We start from the raw sequence: 14,057 nt of genomic DNA, 5'->3' as shown, positions 1-14,057 counted from the left end.
GCAGATCGGGCAGTGCAGGGGGCATGGCCAGCAGATCGAATAGTGCAGGGGGCATGGCCAGCAGATCAAATAGTGCAGGGGGCATGGCCATCAGATCAAATAGTGCAGGAGGTGTGGCCAGCAGATCGGGTAGTATAGGAGGTGTGGCCAGCAGATCGGGTAGTATAGGAGGTGTGGCCAGCAGATTGGGTAGTATAGGAGGTGTGGCCAGCATATCGGGTAGCAGAGGAGGTGTGGCCAGCAGATAAGGCACTGTAGGGGGTGTGTCCAGCAGATCGGGCAGTGCAGGGGGCGTGTCCAGCAGATTGGGCAGTGCAGGGGGCATGGCCAGCAGATCGGGCAGTGCAGGGGGCATGGCCAGCAGATCGGGCAGTGCAGGGGGCATGGCCAGCAGATCGGGCAGTGTAGGGGGCATGGCCATCAGATCAAATAGTGCAGGAGGTGTGGCCAGCAGATCGGGTAGTATAGGAGGTGTGGCCAGCAGATCGGGTAGTGCAGGGGGCATGGCCAGCAGATCGGGCAGTGCAGGGGGCATGGCCAGCAGATAAGGCACTGCAGGGGGCATTGCCAGCAGATCGGGCAGTGCAGGGGGCATGGCCAGCAGATCGGGCAGTGCAGGGGGCATGGCCAGCAGATCGGGCAGTGCAGGGGGCATGGCCAGCAGATCGGATAGTGCAGGGGGCGTGGCCAGCAGATCGTATAGTGCAGGAGGTGTGGCCAGCAGATCGGGTAGTGCAGGGGGCATGGCCAGCATATTGGGCAGTGCAGGGGGCATGGCCAGCAGATAAGGCACTGCAGGGGGCATTGCCAGCAGATCGGGCAGTGCAGGGGGCATGGCCAGCAGATCGGGCAGTGCAGGGGGCATGGCCAGCAGATCGGGCAGTGCAGGGGGCATGGCCAGCAGATCGGATAGTGCAGGGGGCGTGGCCAACAGATCGTATAGTGCAGGAGGTGTGGCCAGCAGATCGGGTAGTATAGGAGGTGTGGCCAGCAGATAAGGCACTGTAGGGGGTGTGTCCAGCAGATCGGGCAGTGCAGGGGGCGTGTTCAGCAGATTGGGCAGTGCAGGGGGCATGGCCAGCAGATCGGGCAGTGCAGGGGGCATGGCCAGCAGATCGGGCAGTGCAGGGGGCATGGCCAGCAGATCAAATAGTGCAGGGGGCATGGCCATCAGATCAAATAGTGCAGGAGGTGTGGCCAGCAGATCGGGTAGTATAGGAGGTGTGGCCAGCAGATCGGGTAGTATAGGAGGTGTGGCCAGCAGATCGGGTAGTATAGGAGGTGTGGCCAGCAGATCGGGTAGCAGAGCTCATTGCATTTTAAAAGCAATAAAAATACTGTCTGTTATAGTCTCCTTGTGGGACTATCAAGTGGTAAATAAAGAAAAGAAAAAAACATTTATTAAATAAAAAATTCCATAAAAAAAGCTTTTTTCCATTGAAAATATGCTTTTCAATGAAAAAAATAGCAAAAAAAAATCTCCCCCATATGATTGGTATTTCCGCGTCCATAACGACCCATACTACATAAATATCACGTAAATTATCCCCTACGGTGAACGCATATTCTTAGTTGCCAGCAAAAAAAGAAGTGATCAAAAAGCGTCATTTACTCCAAAATTATACCAATGAAAAATACAAGTCATCTCGCAAAAATCAAGCCCTGACACAACTCAATAGAAAGAAAAATATAAAAGTTATGGGTCTTGGGAAGCAGCTATGCAAAATCATTTTATTCCTTTTATAAAAAGGGGGTTTATTGCAAAAAAGTTGCAAAACTTAAAAAACCTATGTATTTGGTATCATTGCAATCGTACTGACGCAGAGAATACAGATATTGTGTTACTTATGCTGAAAAAAGAACGATGTAAAAGTTATAAGGTAAAAACACAGTGGCAGCATTGTTGTTTTTTCCATCTCCCTCCTAGAAAGAGTTAATAAAAGTTAATCAGAAAGTTATGTCTACCCCAACATGGCGCGATTAAAATCTACAACTTTTCCTGCAAATAAAAAAGCCCTCACACAGCTACATAGACAGAAAAATAATAAAGGTATAGATATTGAAACGCGACTATGAAAAAAGGAAGAAAAACGCTTGGTCAGTAAGGTCCAAAGCAGGCTGGTCACTAAGGGGTTAACATTAAGGACATACAGTATATACAAGGTACTGGCTACTACACGATTGGACACTAAAACGGTGTACTCAAGGGATCGTCAGCTACAGCACTAAGACCATATTATGAAGGGACCGGCTACTAGAGTACTGGACACTAGACATGTTCTCAAGGGACCGGCTATGAGAGTACTGAACACTAGGACCATGATCTCAAGGGACAGGCTACTAGAGTACTGGACACTAGGACCATGATCTCAAGGGACTGGCTACTAGAGTACTGGACACTAGACATGGTTTCAAGGGACCGGCTATGAGAGTACTGGACACTAATACCATATTCTCAAGGGACCGGCTACTAGAGTACTGGACACTAGGACCATGTTCTCAAGGGATCGGCTACTAGAGTCCTGGACGCAAAGACCATGTTCTCAACTAACTGGCTATGAGAGTACTGGACACTAAAACCATGTTCTTAAGGGACTGGCTACTAGAGTTCTGGACACTAGACATGTTCTCAAGGGACCTACTATGAGAGTACTGGACACTAAGACCATGTTCTCAAGGGACTGGCTACTAGAGTACTGGACACTAAGACCATGTTCTGAAGGGACTGGCTACTAGAGTTCTAGACACAAAGACCATTTTCTCAAGGGACTGGCTATGAGAGTACTGGACACTAAGACCATGTTCTCATAGGACTGGCTACTAGAGTACTGGACACTAAGACCATGTTCTTAAGGGACTGGCTACTAGAGTACTGGGCACTAGAACCATGTCTTCAGGGGATTGGCTACGAGAGTACTGGACACTAAGATCATGTTCTCAACGGACTGGCTACGAGAGTACTGGACACTAATACCATGTTCTCAAGGGACCGGCTACTAGAGTACTGGACACTAAGACCATGTTCTCAAGGGACCGGCTACGAGAGTACTGGACTCTAATACCATGTTCTCAAGGGACCGGCTACTAGAGTCCTGGACGCAAAGACCATGTTCTCAACTAACTGGCTATGAGAGTACTGGACACTAAAACCATGTTCTTAAGGGACTGGCTACTAGAGTTCTGGACACTAGACATGTTCTCAAGGGACCTACTATGAGAGTACTGGACACTAAGACCATGTTCTCAAGGGACTGGCTACTAGAGTACTGGACACTAAGACCATGTTCTGAAGGGAATGGCTACTAGAGTTCTAGACACAAAGACCATTTTCTCAAGGGACTGGCTATGAGAGTACTGGACACTAAGACCATGTTCTCAAGGGACTGGCTACTAGAGTACTGGACACTAAGACCATGTTCTTAAGGGACTGGCTACTAGAGTACTGGGCACTAGAACCATGTCTTCAGGGGATTGGCTACGAGAGTACTGGACACTAAGATCATGTTCTCAACGGACTGGCTACGAGAGTACTGGACACTAATACCATGTTCTCAAGGGATCGGCTACTTGAGTACTGGACACTAAGACCATGTTCTCAAGGGACCGGCTACGAGAGTACTGGACTCTAATACCATGTTCTCAAGGGACCGGCTACTAGAGTACTGGACACTAGGACCATGTCCTCAAGTGATCGGCTACGAGAGTACTTGACACTAAGATCATGTTCTGAAGGAACTGGCTACTAGAGTTCTAGACACAAAGACCATTTTCTCAAGGGACTGGCTATGAGAGTACTCGACACTAATACCATGTTCTCAAGGGACTGACTACTAGAGTACTGGACACTAGTACCATGTCCCCAAGGGACTGGTTACTAGAGTACTGGACACTAGGACCATGTTCTCAAGGGACCTGCTACGAGAGTACTGGACACTAAGACCATGTTCTCAAGGTACTGGCTACTAGAGTGCTGGACACTAGGACCATGTTCTCAAGGGACCAGCTACTAGAGTTCTAGACACAAATACCATGTTCTCAAGGGACCGTCTACTAGAGTACTAGACACAAAGACCATGTTCTCAAGGGACTGGCTATGAGAGTACTGGACACTAAGACCATGTTCTCAAGGGACTGGCTACGAGAGTACTGGACACAAAGGCCATGTTCTCAATGGACTGGCTACTAGAGCACTGGACACTAAGATTATGTTCTCAAGGGACTGGCTATTAGAGTACTGGAAACTAATAAAATGTTCTCAAGGGACTGGCTGCTAGAGTACTGGACACTAAGGCAATGTTCTCAAGGCACTGGGTACTAGAGTACTGGACACAAAGACCATGTTCTCAAGGGACTGGCTATGAGAGTACTAGGCACAAAGACCATGATCTCAAGTAACTGGCTATGAGAGTACTGAACACTAATACCATGTTCTCAAGGGACTGGCTACTAGAGTACTGGACACTAGTACCATGTTCTCAAAGGACTGGCTACTGGAGTACTGGACACAAAGACCGTGTGGTCAAGGGATTGGCTATGAGAGTACTGGACACTAATACCATGTTCTCAAGGAACTGGCTACTAGAGTAATGGACACTAAGAACATGTTCTTAAGGTACTGGCTACTAAAGTGCTGGACACTAAGACCATGTTCTCAAGGGACCAGCTACTAGAGTTCTAGACACAAATACCATGTTCTCAAAGGACTGTCTACTAGAGTGCTGGACACTAGGACCATGTCCTCAAGGGACCGGCTACTAGAGTTCTAGACACAAATACCATGTTCTCAAAGGACTGTCTACTAGAGTACTGGACACAAAGACCATGTTCTCAAGGGACCGGCTATGAGAATACTGGACACAAAGGCCATGTTCTCAATGGACTGGCTACTAGAGTACTGGACACTAAGACCATGTTCTCAAGGGACTGGCTATTAGAGTACTGGAAACTAATAAGATGTTCTCAAGGGACTGGCTGCTAGAGTACTGGACACTAAGGCAATGTTCTCAAGGCACTGGCTACTAGAGTACTGGACACAAAGACCATGTTCTCAAGGGACTGGCTATGAGAGTACTAGACACAAAGACCATGATCTCAAGTAACTGGCTATGAGAGTACTGGACACTAAGACCATGTGCTTATAGGACTGGCTACTAGAGTACTGGACACTAGACATGTTCTCAATGGACTGGCTGGTAGAGTATTGGACACTAAGACCATTTTCTCAAGGGACTGGCTACTAGAGTACTGGACACTAGTACCACGTTCTCAAGGGACTGGCTACTAGAGTACTGGACACTAAGGGGGTCATTTATCATTTTGAAAAACATCTAAATTAGTCATATTTTATGCGCAGATTACAGCGCAACAGCTAGTTTTATTGCAGTCTGTGACTTCACCCTACTTATGCCAGCTCTAAATAAGTGGGAATGGGTGGAGAAGGTGAGGGGCCTGCATGCCTGTCATATTTACCATTTTCTATGCATGACAGGAGATGTGCGGCAATGTAGGGGTAGCAGTAGTAGTAGCAGTCCAGCATGGAACCTGATGGACAAGGCAGAAGATGTGCGGCTGCATAGAGGTAGTAGTAATGGCAGAACAGTAAGGAACCTGATGGGCAAGGCAGGAGATGTGTGGCCATGTAGGGGTAGTGGTAGTAGTAGTAGCAGTCCAGCATAGAACCTGATGGACAAGGCAGAAGATGTGCGGCTGCATAGAGGTAGTAGCAGTGGCAGAACAGTATGGAACCTGATGGGCAAGGCAGGAGATGTGTGGCCATGTAGGGGTAGCGGTAGTAGCAGTATGGTATGGAACCTGATGGGCAAGGCAGGAGATGTGTGACCATGTAAGGGTAGTAGTAGCAGTATGGTATGGAACCTGATGGGCAAGGCAGGAGATGTGTGGCCATTTAGGGGTTGTGGTAGTAGTAGCAGCAGCAGTCCAGCATGGAACCTGATGGGCAAGGCAGAAGATGTGCGGCTGCATAGAGGTAGTAGTAGTGGCAGAGCAGTATGGAACCTGATGGGCAAGGCAGGAGATGTGCAGCTGCATAGAGGTAGTATTAATGGCAGAACAGTATGGAACCTGATGGGCAAGGCAGGAGATGTGTGGCCATGTAGGGGTAGTGGTAGTAGCGGTATGGTATGGAACCTGATGGGCAAGGCAGGAGATGTGTGGCCATGTAGGGGTAGTGGTAGTAGCGGTATGGTATGGATCCTGATGGGCAAGGCAGGAGATGTGTGGCCATGTAGGGGTAGTGGTAGTAGCAGTACGGTATGGAACCTGACGAGCAAGGCAGGAGATAACAGGCTGTGTAGGGGATGTAGAAAAAATGCGCAGTTGAACATAGTCTGCACAAAAATATACATTGCTGATAATGCTAGAAAATACACATTGTGCTTTTTTTTTTTAACTGTAGAAGGTTTGCAACAGGTTATGGAAAAAACGGTGTAATTGCACAATATCCAGTGCAATTATGATGCTTAAGACATCATCAGCCCATATATTGTTTTATTTACAGTAATTGGGCTACTAACTAGCTCCTGTAGATCAAATATGAGTATTGTCTCTTTAAAAACTGATGTGCAGTGCAGCAGAGTCTGTATCCCAACACACAGTACACTAACTGCCCTCGTCCTGTCCCCAATGATAAAACCTGTGTTTCTACTTAGTAATTCCAATCAACCTCCAATCCCTGCAGGACCCTACACTGGCCGTCTTGTCCCTGCAGGACCCTACACTGGCCGTCTTGTTTCTGCAGGACTCTACACTGGCCGTCTTGTCCCTGCAGGACCCTACATTTGCCGTATTTTTCCTGCAGGACCCTACATTGTCCGTCTTGTCCCTGCAGGACCCTACACTGTCCGTTTTGTCCCTGCAGGACCCTACACTGGCCGTCTTGTCCCTGCAGGACCCTACACTGGCCGTCATGTCCTTGCAGAACCCTACACTGGCCGTCTTGTTTCTGCAGGACCCTACACTGGCCGTCTTGTCCCTGCAGGACCCTACATTTTCCGTATTGTTCCTGCAGGACCCTACACTGTCCGTCTTGTCCCTGCAGGACCCTACACTGGCCGTCTTGTCCCTGCAGGACCCTACACTGGCCGTCTTGTCCCTGCAGGACCCTACACTGGCCGTCTTGTCCCTGCAGGACCCTACACTGGCCGTCTTGTCCCTGCAGGACCCTACAATGGCCGTCTTGTCCCTGCAGGACCATACATTGGCCGTCTTGTCCCTGCCGGACCATACATTGGCCATCTTGTCCCTGCAGGACCATACATTGGCCATCTTGTCCCTGCAGGACCCTACATTGGCCGTCTTGTCCCTGCAGGACCCTACACTGGCCGTCTTGTCCCTGCAGGACCCTACAATGGCCGTCTTGTCCCTGCAGGACCCTACATTGGCCGTCTTGTCCCTGCAGGACCCTACATTGGCCGTCTTGTCCCTGCAGGGCCTTACACTGATTGGCTGTGAGGCTGGGGCATTGTTGGTATCCAGTGTCCTGCCAGGGCTGATCTTATCCCGTCTTCATATTCTCTGCCCTGTTTCCCCTGTACATAATTTGGTATGGAAAATGGTGCGCACTTTTTTGCGCAATTTATCCAAATCGAATCTCCAAAATGTTGGCTTTATTTGAAAATAGAATAGATTTTTTCATCTCTACCTTAAAGGGGTTGTCCGGGCTTTTAGTATTGGTGACCTATCCTCTGTAAATGTCATCAATATCAAATCGGCAGAGGTCTGATCCCCGGCACCCCCGCTGACCAGCTGTACTCGCAGATGGCGTGCACAGTGTGCACGTGACGCCATCTCTTCTCCCTTTCTGTTCGCCGCTGCCGTATGTCTATGGGACCACAGCAACGGACAGGAAGGGAGAAGGGAGGCGGCACGTGCACATTGCACTCGCCGTCTCCCAGTACAGCTGGTCAGTGGGGGTGCCGGGGATCGTACCCCCGCCGATCTGATATTGATGACCTATCCTGAGGATAGGTCACAATACTAAAAGCCCAGACAGCCCCTTTAAAACCCACCACTGCACTAAATTTGCCCTAAGATGAGTCCCAATCTCCTAGCTGCTGCAAGCACGTGACTCTACTCCATCCTCCTAAACCAGTTCTCTTTTCCTGACGCTGTGGACCATTCAGTACTGATCATTTTGTCTCTCAGTATTACAGATGCAACGGCGTCAGGGATCTCATCCACCTCTACAACTATGTGTTTCATTTCCACTCTTCTTCTTCTCTTCTTCTTCTGTTGGTGTTCCTCAAGACTCTGCCCTTGAATTTCTCTCCTTTATCTACACCTTTGGTCTAGGACAGCTGGCTTCCTGATTATAATCTTGCCACTCTTACAGCAACCGTCCTTACAAGAACCATCTGTCTGCCCAGTCTCACAAGCCCGATGCCTAGACTGGCATTGACTCTGGTTTCTGAATGTTGGCTTCCTTTTGGATACCTTAACAACATGTTTTTGTTCTCCGATTTGCTTGTTCATAGAGGGTAATGATGATCACATGTGCATCTGCCCTCCCTGCTTCCCTGTTTCTCTGATTTTCACAATGACCACCCTAGGACTTACCACCTTTCTGCTACCACAATCTCTCCAGACATGATAACAACATCTTTTCCCTATTACCATCTTTTCAGACACGCTTATCATCTACCTCCTCTCCACTACCTCTGTATACACCATAATTTCTACTATTCTGTCTTCCTCCCTCTTTGTAGTTAGTAACTCTTATGGCCTACCTCCATTTTTTATTCTATATTCTCTAATTTCTTGTGTGATGCAGCTTTCGTACATTCATACACGATGTAACCCCTGCTTGTCGCAGCACCCAGTAGCTTTGTTACATTTTATAAATGATACAACATCTAGAGAAGAACATCTAACCCTGACTTTCTGCCCCATCACACACCATCTACAGAAGAACATACTGTACCTTATAGGTTGTGATGTCTCTAACCCTGACCTTCTGCCCCACCACACACCATCTACAGAAGAACATACTGTATCTTATAGGTTGTGATGTCTCTAACCCTGACCTTCCGCCCATCACACATCATCTACAGAAGAACATACTGTACATACTGTACCTTACAGGTTGTGATGTCTCTAACCCTGACCTTCTGCCCCACCACACATCATCTACAGAAGAATATACTGTACATTGTAGGCTGTGATGTCTATAACCCTGACTTTCTGCCCCATCAGACATCATCTACAGAAGAACATACTGTATCTTACAGGTTGTGATGTCTCTAACCCTGACCTTCTGCCTCACCACACACCATCTACAGAAGAACATACTGTACCTTACAGGTTGTGATGTCTCTAACCCTGACCTTCTGCCCCACCACACACCATCTACAGAAGAACATACTGTATCTTATAGGTTGTGATGTCTCTAACCCTGACCTTCTGCCCCATCACACACCATCTACAGAAGAACATACTGTATCTTATAGGCTATGATGTCTATAACCCGGACCTCCTGCCCCACCACACACCATCTACAGAAGAACATACTGTACATACTGTACCTTACAGGTTGTGATGTCTCTAACCCTGACCTTCTGCCCCATCACACATCATCTACAGAAGAACATACTGTACCTTACAGGTTGTGATGTCTCTAACCCTGACCTTCTGCCCCACCACACACCATCTACAGAAGAACATACTGTACCTTATAGGTTGTGATGTCTCTAACCCTGACCTTCTGCCCCACCACACACCATCTACAGAAGAACATACTGTACATACTGTACCTTACAGGTTGTGATGTCTCTAACCCTGACCTTCTGCCCCATCACACATCATCTACAGAAGAACATACTGTACCTTATAGGTTGTGATGTCTCTAACCCTGACCTTCTGCCCCACCACACATCATCTACAGAAGAATATACTGTACCTTGTAGGCTGTGATGACTATAACCCTGACTTTCTGCCCCATCAGACACCATCTACAGAAGAACATACTGTATCTTACAGGTTGTGATGTCTCTAACCCTGACTTTCTGCCCCATCACACACCATCTACAGAAGAACATACTGTACCTTACAGGTTGTGATGTCTCTAACCCTGACCTTCTGCCCCACCACACACCATCTACAGAAGAATATACTGTACCTTATAGGTTGTGATTTCTCTAACCCTGACCTTCTGCCCCACCACACACCATCTACAGAAGAATATACTGTACCTTATAGGCGGTGATGTCTGTAACCCTGACCTTCTGCCCTACCACACATAATCTATAGAAGAATATACTGTACCTTATAGGTTGTGATTTCTCTAACCCTGACCTTCTGCCCCACCACACACCATCTACAGAAGAATATACTGTACCTTATAGGCTGTGATGTCTATAACCCTGACCTTCTGCCCCATCACACACCATCTACAGAAGAACATACTGTACCTTATAGGCTGTGATGTCTATAACCCTGACCTTCTGCCCCATCAGAATCCATCTACAGAAGAATATACTGTACCTTGTAGGCTGTGATGTCTCTAACCCTGACCTTCTACCTCATCACACATCATGTAGAGAAGAACATACTGTACCTTTTATGCTATGATATCTGTTACCCTGATTTTCTGCCCCACTAAGCGCTATCTACTGCGAATATACTGTACCTTATATGCTGTAATGTATCTAACCCTGACATTCTGGTCCATCACAAATCATCTACAGAAGAATATACTGTATCTTATGGGCTGTGATGTCTATAACCCTGACCTTCTGCCCCACCACACATCAACTACAGAAGAATATACTGTATCTTATAGGCTGTGATGTCTCTAACCCTGACCTTCTACCTCATCACACATCATGTAGAGAAGAATATACTGTATCTTATAGGCTGTGATGTCTTTAACCCTGACCTTCTGCCCATCACAAATCATCTACAGAAGAATATACTGTATCTTATGGGCTGTGATGTCTATAACCCTGACCTTCTGCCCCACCACACATCATCTACTGTAGAATATACTGTACCTTGTAGGCTGTGATGTCTTTGGGTCCCTCTGTCTGTGGGTGCAGATGGAAGAGATTGTGAATATTTATGTACCTAGAGAAGAAGCTTCAGGAAGATCCAAGATGCAAATGAAGTCTTCAGCTTCCTACAGTCAGAACACAACACGACTCAGATTAATCTGTGCCAAGCGGAAGATTGACTGATTGTGTGTCATCCTGGTTGTGTGCAGTGGCCTCCTCGAATTTCCTGGGTGAATAGTCTTGGGCGCCAACATCCTGGACACAGGGCTGCCCATTTATTATATAGAAAGAGTTGATTTACTATACATCAGATTATCATGATAAGGGTGGACACACTCAGCACCCGCGAATGTCTCCCCCAGTAATGTAGTTATAACATGTAATCTGAAATAAAAAAAATGACATTATTGTTACCTGCTGGGCCCAAGCACATGAACAGTATACAGACCTCTTGTTCTCCGTTTTCTCATTAAAGCATACCCCCTTATGCTGCTGCTGTCTTCCAGTAATTGCAGTCATGAAATTCATGTCTTCAGACAGCTATAATGTCTTATGAATGCGACCACCTTTACCAACTGGGCTTATTTGAAACTTCATAGACTGTATATATTGTAAGCACATCCCTGCGGTGTGGGAGAGCATGGTGAAAAATAATATACCATGTATTACTACTCCATATTCCACTCTCTATGAAAGGACAAATGGATTCTGGGTAAAAACATAGCACAGTCATTATTTAATTTATATTCTTTGACAAAGTCACTGCCCCAATCGGAATCGGCAAGTCACAAGAATGAAGTAGTGACCCAGATGCTAAAGTGAAGGAAATATAAACATACAGAAGTGAAGAGTCCAAGACACAACAGATAAGGAGTTGCAAAGGTAGACAAGTGAAGAACTTAACTGGAGACCCAAATGAAGGACTAATTAAGAGACAAGAAGAAAGGACTAACCAAGAGACACAAGTGAAGAACCAACCAAGAGACATGAATAAAGAATTGATTATGACTAGTGTTGAGCGAATCAAGGTATTTGAAGCGGAATTCGATCTGAAGTTTGGAAAAACTCCATTGGCCACAAAGCTGAATTTCCTCATGCTTCGTTGTAATGAATTGGATTTTTTCTAAAATGGTTGCTGCATGTGTTACGAAGTGAAAGTAAGAAGCCCGGGAATGCAATATGACCCATAATACCGTGCAGCCAGCAAATCTGCAGATAGCCATCCCTTGTGATGTCACAGCCCTTTAAAAGCCTCATCATTTCACAGTGAGCTGAGCATAAGGAGAGATGTGACAAGTGCTAATACACTAGGGACAGTGTTACAGAAAGCTATTAATTGTTAAATATTGGAGAGGGAGAGTGCAGGGACAATGCAGGGACAGTGCAGGGAGAGTGCAGGGACAGTGCAGGGAGCGTGCAGGGAGAGTGCAGCGAGCGTGCAGGGACAGTGCAGGGGGCGTGCAGGGACAGTGCAGGGAGAGTGCAGGGAGAGTGCAGGGACAGTGCAGGGAGAGTGCAGGGAGAGTGCAGGGAGCGTGCAGGGACAGTGCAGGGACAGTGCAGGGAGAGTGCAGGGAGAGTGCAGGGAGAGTGCAGGGACAATGCAGGGAGCGTGCAGGGACAGTGCAGGGAGAGTGCAGGGAGAGTGCAGGGAGAGTGCAGGGAGCGTGCAGGGACAGTGCAGGGAGCGTGCAGGGACAGTGCAGGGACAGTGCAGGGAGAGTGCAGGGACAGTGCAGGGAGAGTGCAGCGAGCGTGCAGGGACAGTGCAGGGACAGTGCAGGGAGAGTGCAGGGAGCGTGCACGGACAGTGCAGGGAGAGTGCAGGGACAGTGCAGGGAGCGTGCAGGGACAGTGCAGGGGGCGTGCAGGGACAGTGCAGGGACAGTGCAGGGAGAGTGCAGGGACAGTGCAGGGAGAGTGCAGGGACAGTGCAGGGAGCGTGCAGGGAGAGTGCAGGGACAATGCAGGGACAGTGCAGGGAGACTGCAGGGAGAGTGCAGGGAGCGTGCAGGGACAGTGCAGGGGGCGTGCAGGGACAGTGCAGGGAGCGTGCAGGGAGAGTGCAGGGACAGTGCAGGGACAGTGCAGGGAGAGTGCAGGGACAGTGTTGGGGGAGCATAGAGAGATTGCAGGGACAGTGCAGATTGAATGTAATCGCCATGGGCATCTTGTTCACCTGCTGACACAATCCCAGTTAATCTGTTAATTAATATATAGAATTACTGTGCCTCAGTATTAAAGTGCAGTCTAATATATCTCCATTTTACTGCTGACACATCCCAGTTAATCTGTCCGTTTATATGTAGAATTACTGTGCCTCAGTATTAAAGGGAGGTGTGGTGATAGAGGTATACAGATATCAAAATTATTTTTAGGAGTAGGCTCCCTTCATATTCCAGTACTGATCATCACCTCATCCATGACCCCTGCTCAAAGCTAGGTCAAGAATAGCCATAAAATCAGTAAGATGGAACCACTTCACAGAGTCCCTTATAAAACCTGAAGAAAGCTCCAGGATCAGACACAAACCTTATACAGACCAGAATCAGAGGGGTCAGGAGAAGGCTCGCGTCCTCTCCAGCCGAGGTCACACATGAAACCCCTATTTTGCGATATACATCAAAGAAATACGTGGCCTAATCCATATTTGGTCCACGTGCTTCCTCAGTATCAAAGTCAAAAAGATCTCAGCTCAGTAACAGAGAGCAATCAGATAACTCCCACCATCCTGCCATTACCTCCGCCATGTTTAATTCGCACGTGTGTGGGACATTGGGACGAAGTGGATGGCGGGAAGATGAAATCTCTGGGGTGAATACCCGAAAAGATATTGTAATACAAAGATTCTGAGGCAGACCTGGTGTACAGAAGATGTCGTAAACACTGGGTCTTACCGAACATTGCGGTCCGGGGGGCTACTCCATCTGAGACACGTTAGCAGGAGTCTAAAGAGGAATCAGAGGAGGATCAAGAAGAACAGGCTTGCCCATGGATGGGGAGTAGACCGAGGACGACATTCTCCTGGGCGATGAGCAGGAGCCAGGCCGC

The 14,057-nt window shown here is 47.8% G+C and overlaps 1 protein-coding gene across 1 annotated transcript in view; it reads right to left on the bottom strand.

Moving 5' to 3' along the window:
- Window positions 1-10,510, bottom strand: part of LOC120996663 (tyrosinase-like) — a 120,676-nt gene extending 110,166 nt beyond the window's left edge. Inside the window, exon 1 of the mRNA XM_040426771.1 lies at window positions 10,498-10,510. The gene's annotated coding sequence lies outside the window, so the exon portion shown is untranslated. The remainder of the gene's footprint in view (window positions 1-10,497) is intronic.
- Window positions 10,511-14,057: the final 3,547 nt, after the last annotated feature.

This window comes from Bufo bufo, chromosome 3, assembly GCF_905171765.1.
Source record: "Bufo bufo chromosome 3, aBufBuf1.1, whole genome shotgun sequence".
Taxonomy (NCBI): domain Eukaryota; kingdom Metazoa; phylum Chordata; class Amphibia; order Anura; family Bufonidae; genus Bufo; species Bufo bufo.
This window is presented reverse-complemented; position numbering and strand designations above follow the sequence as displayed.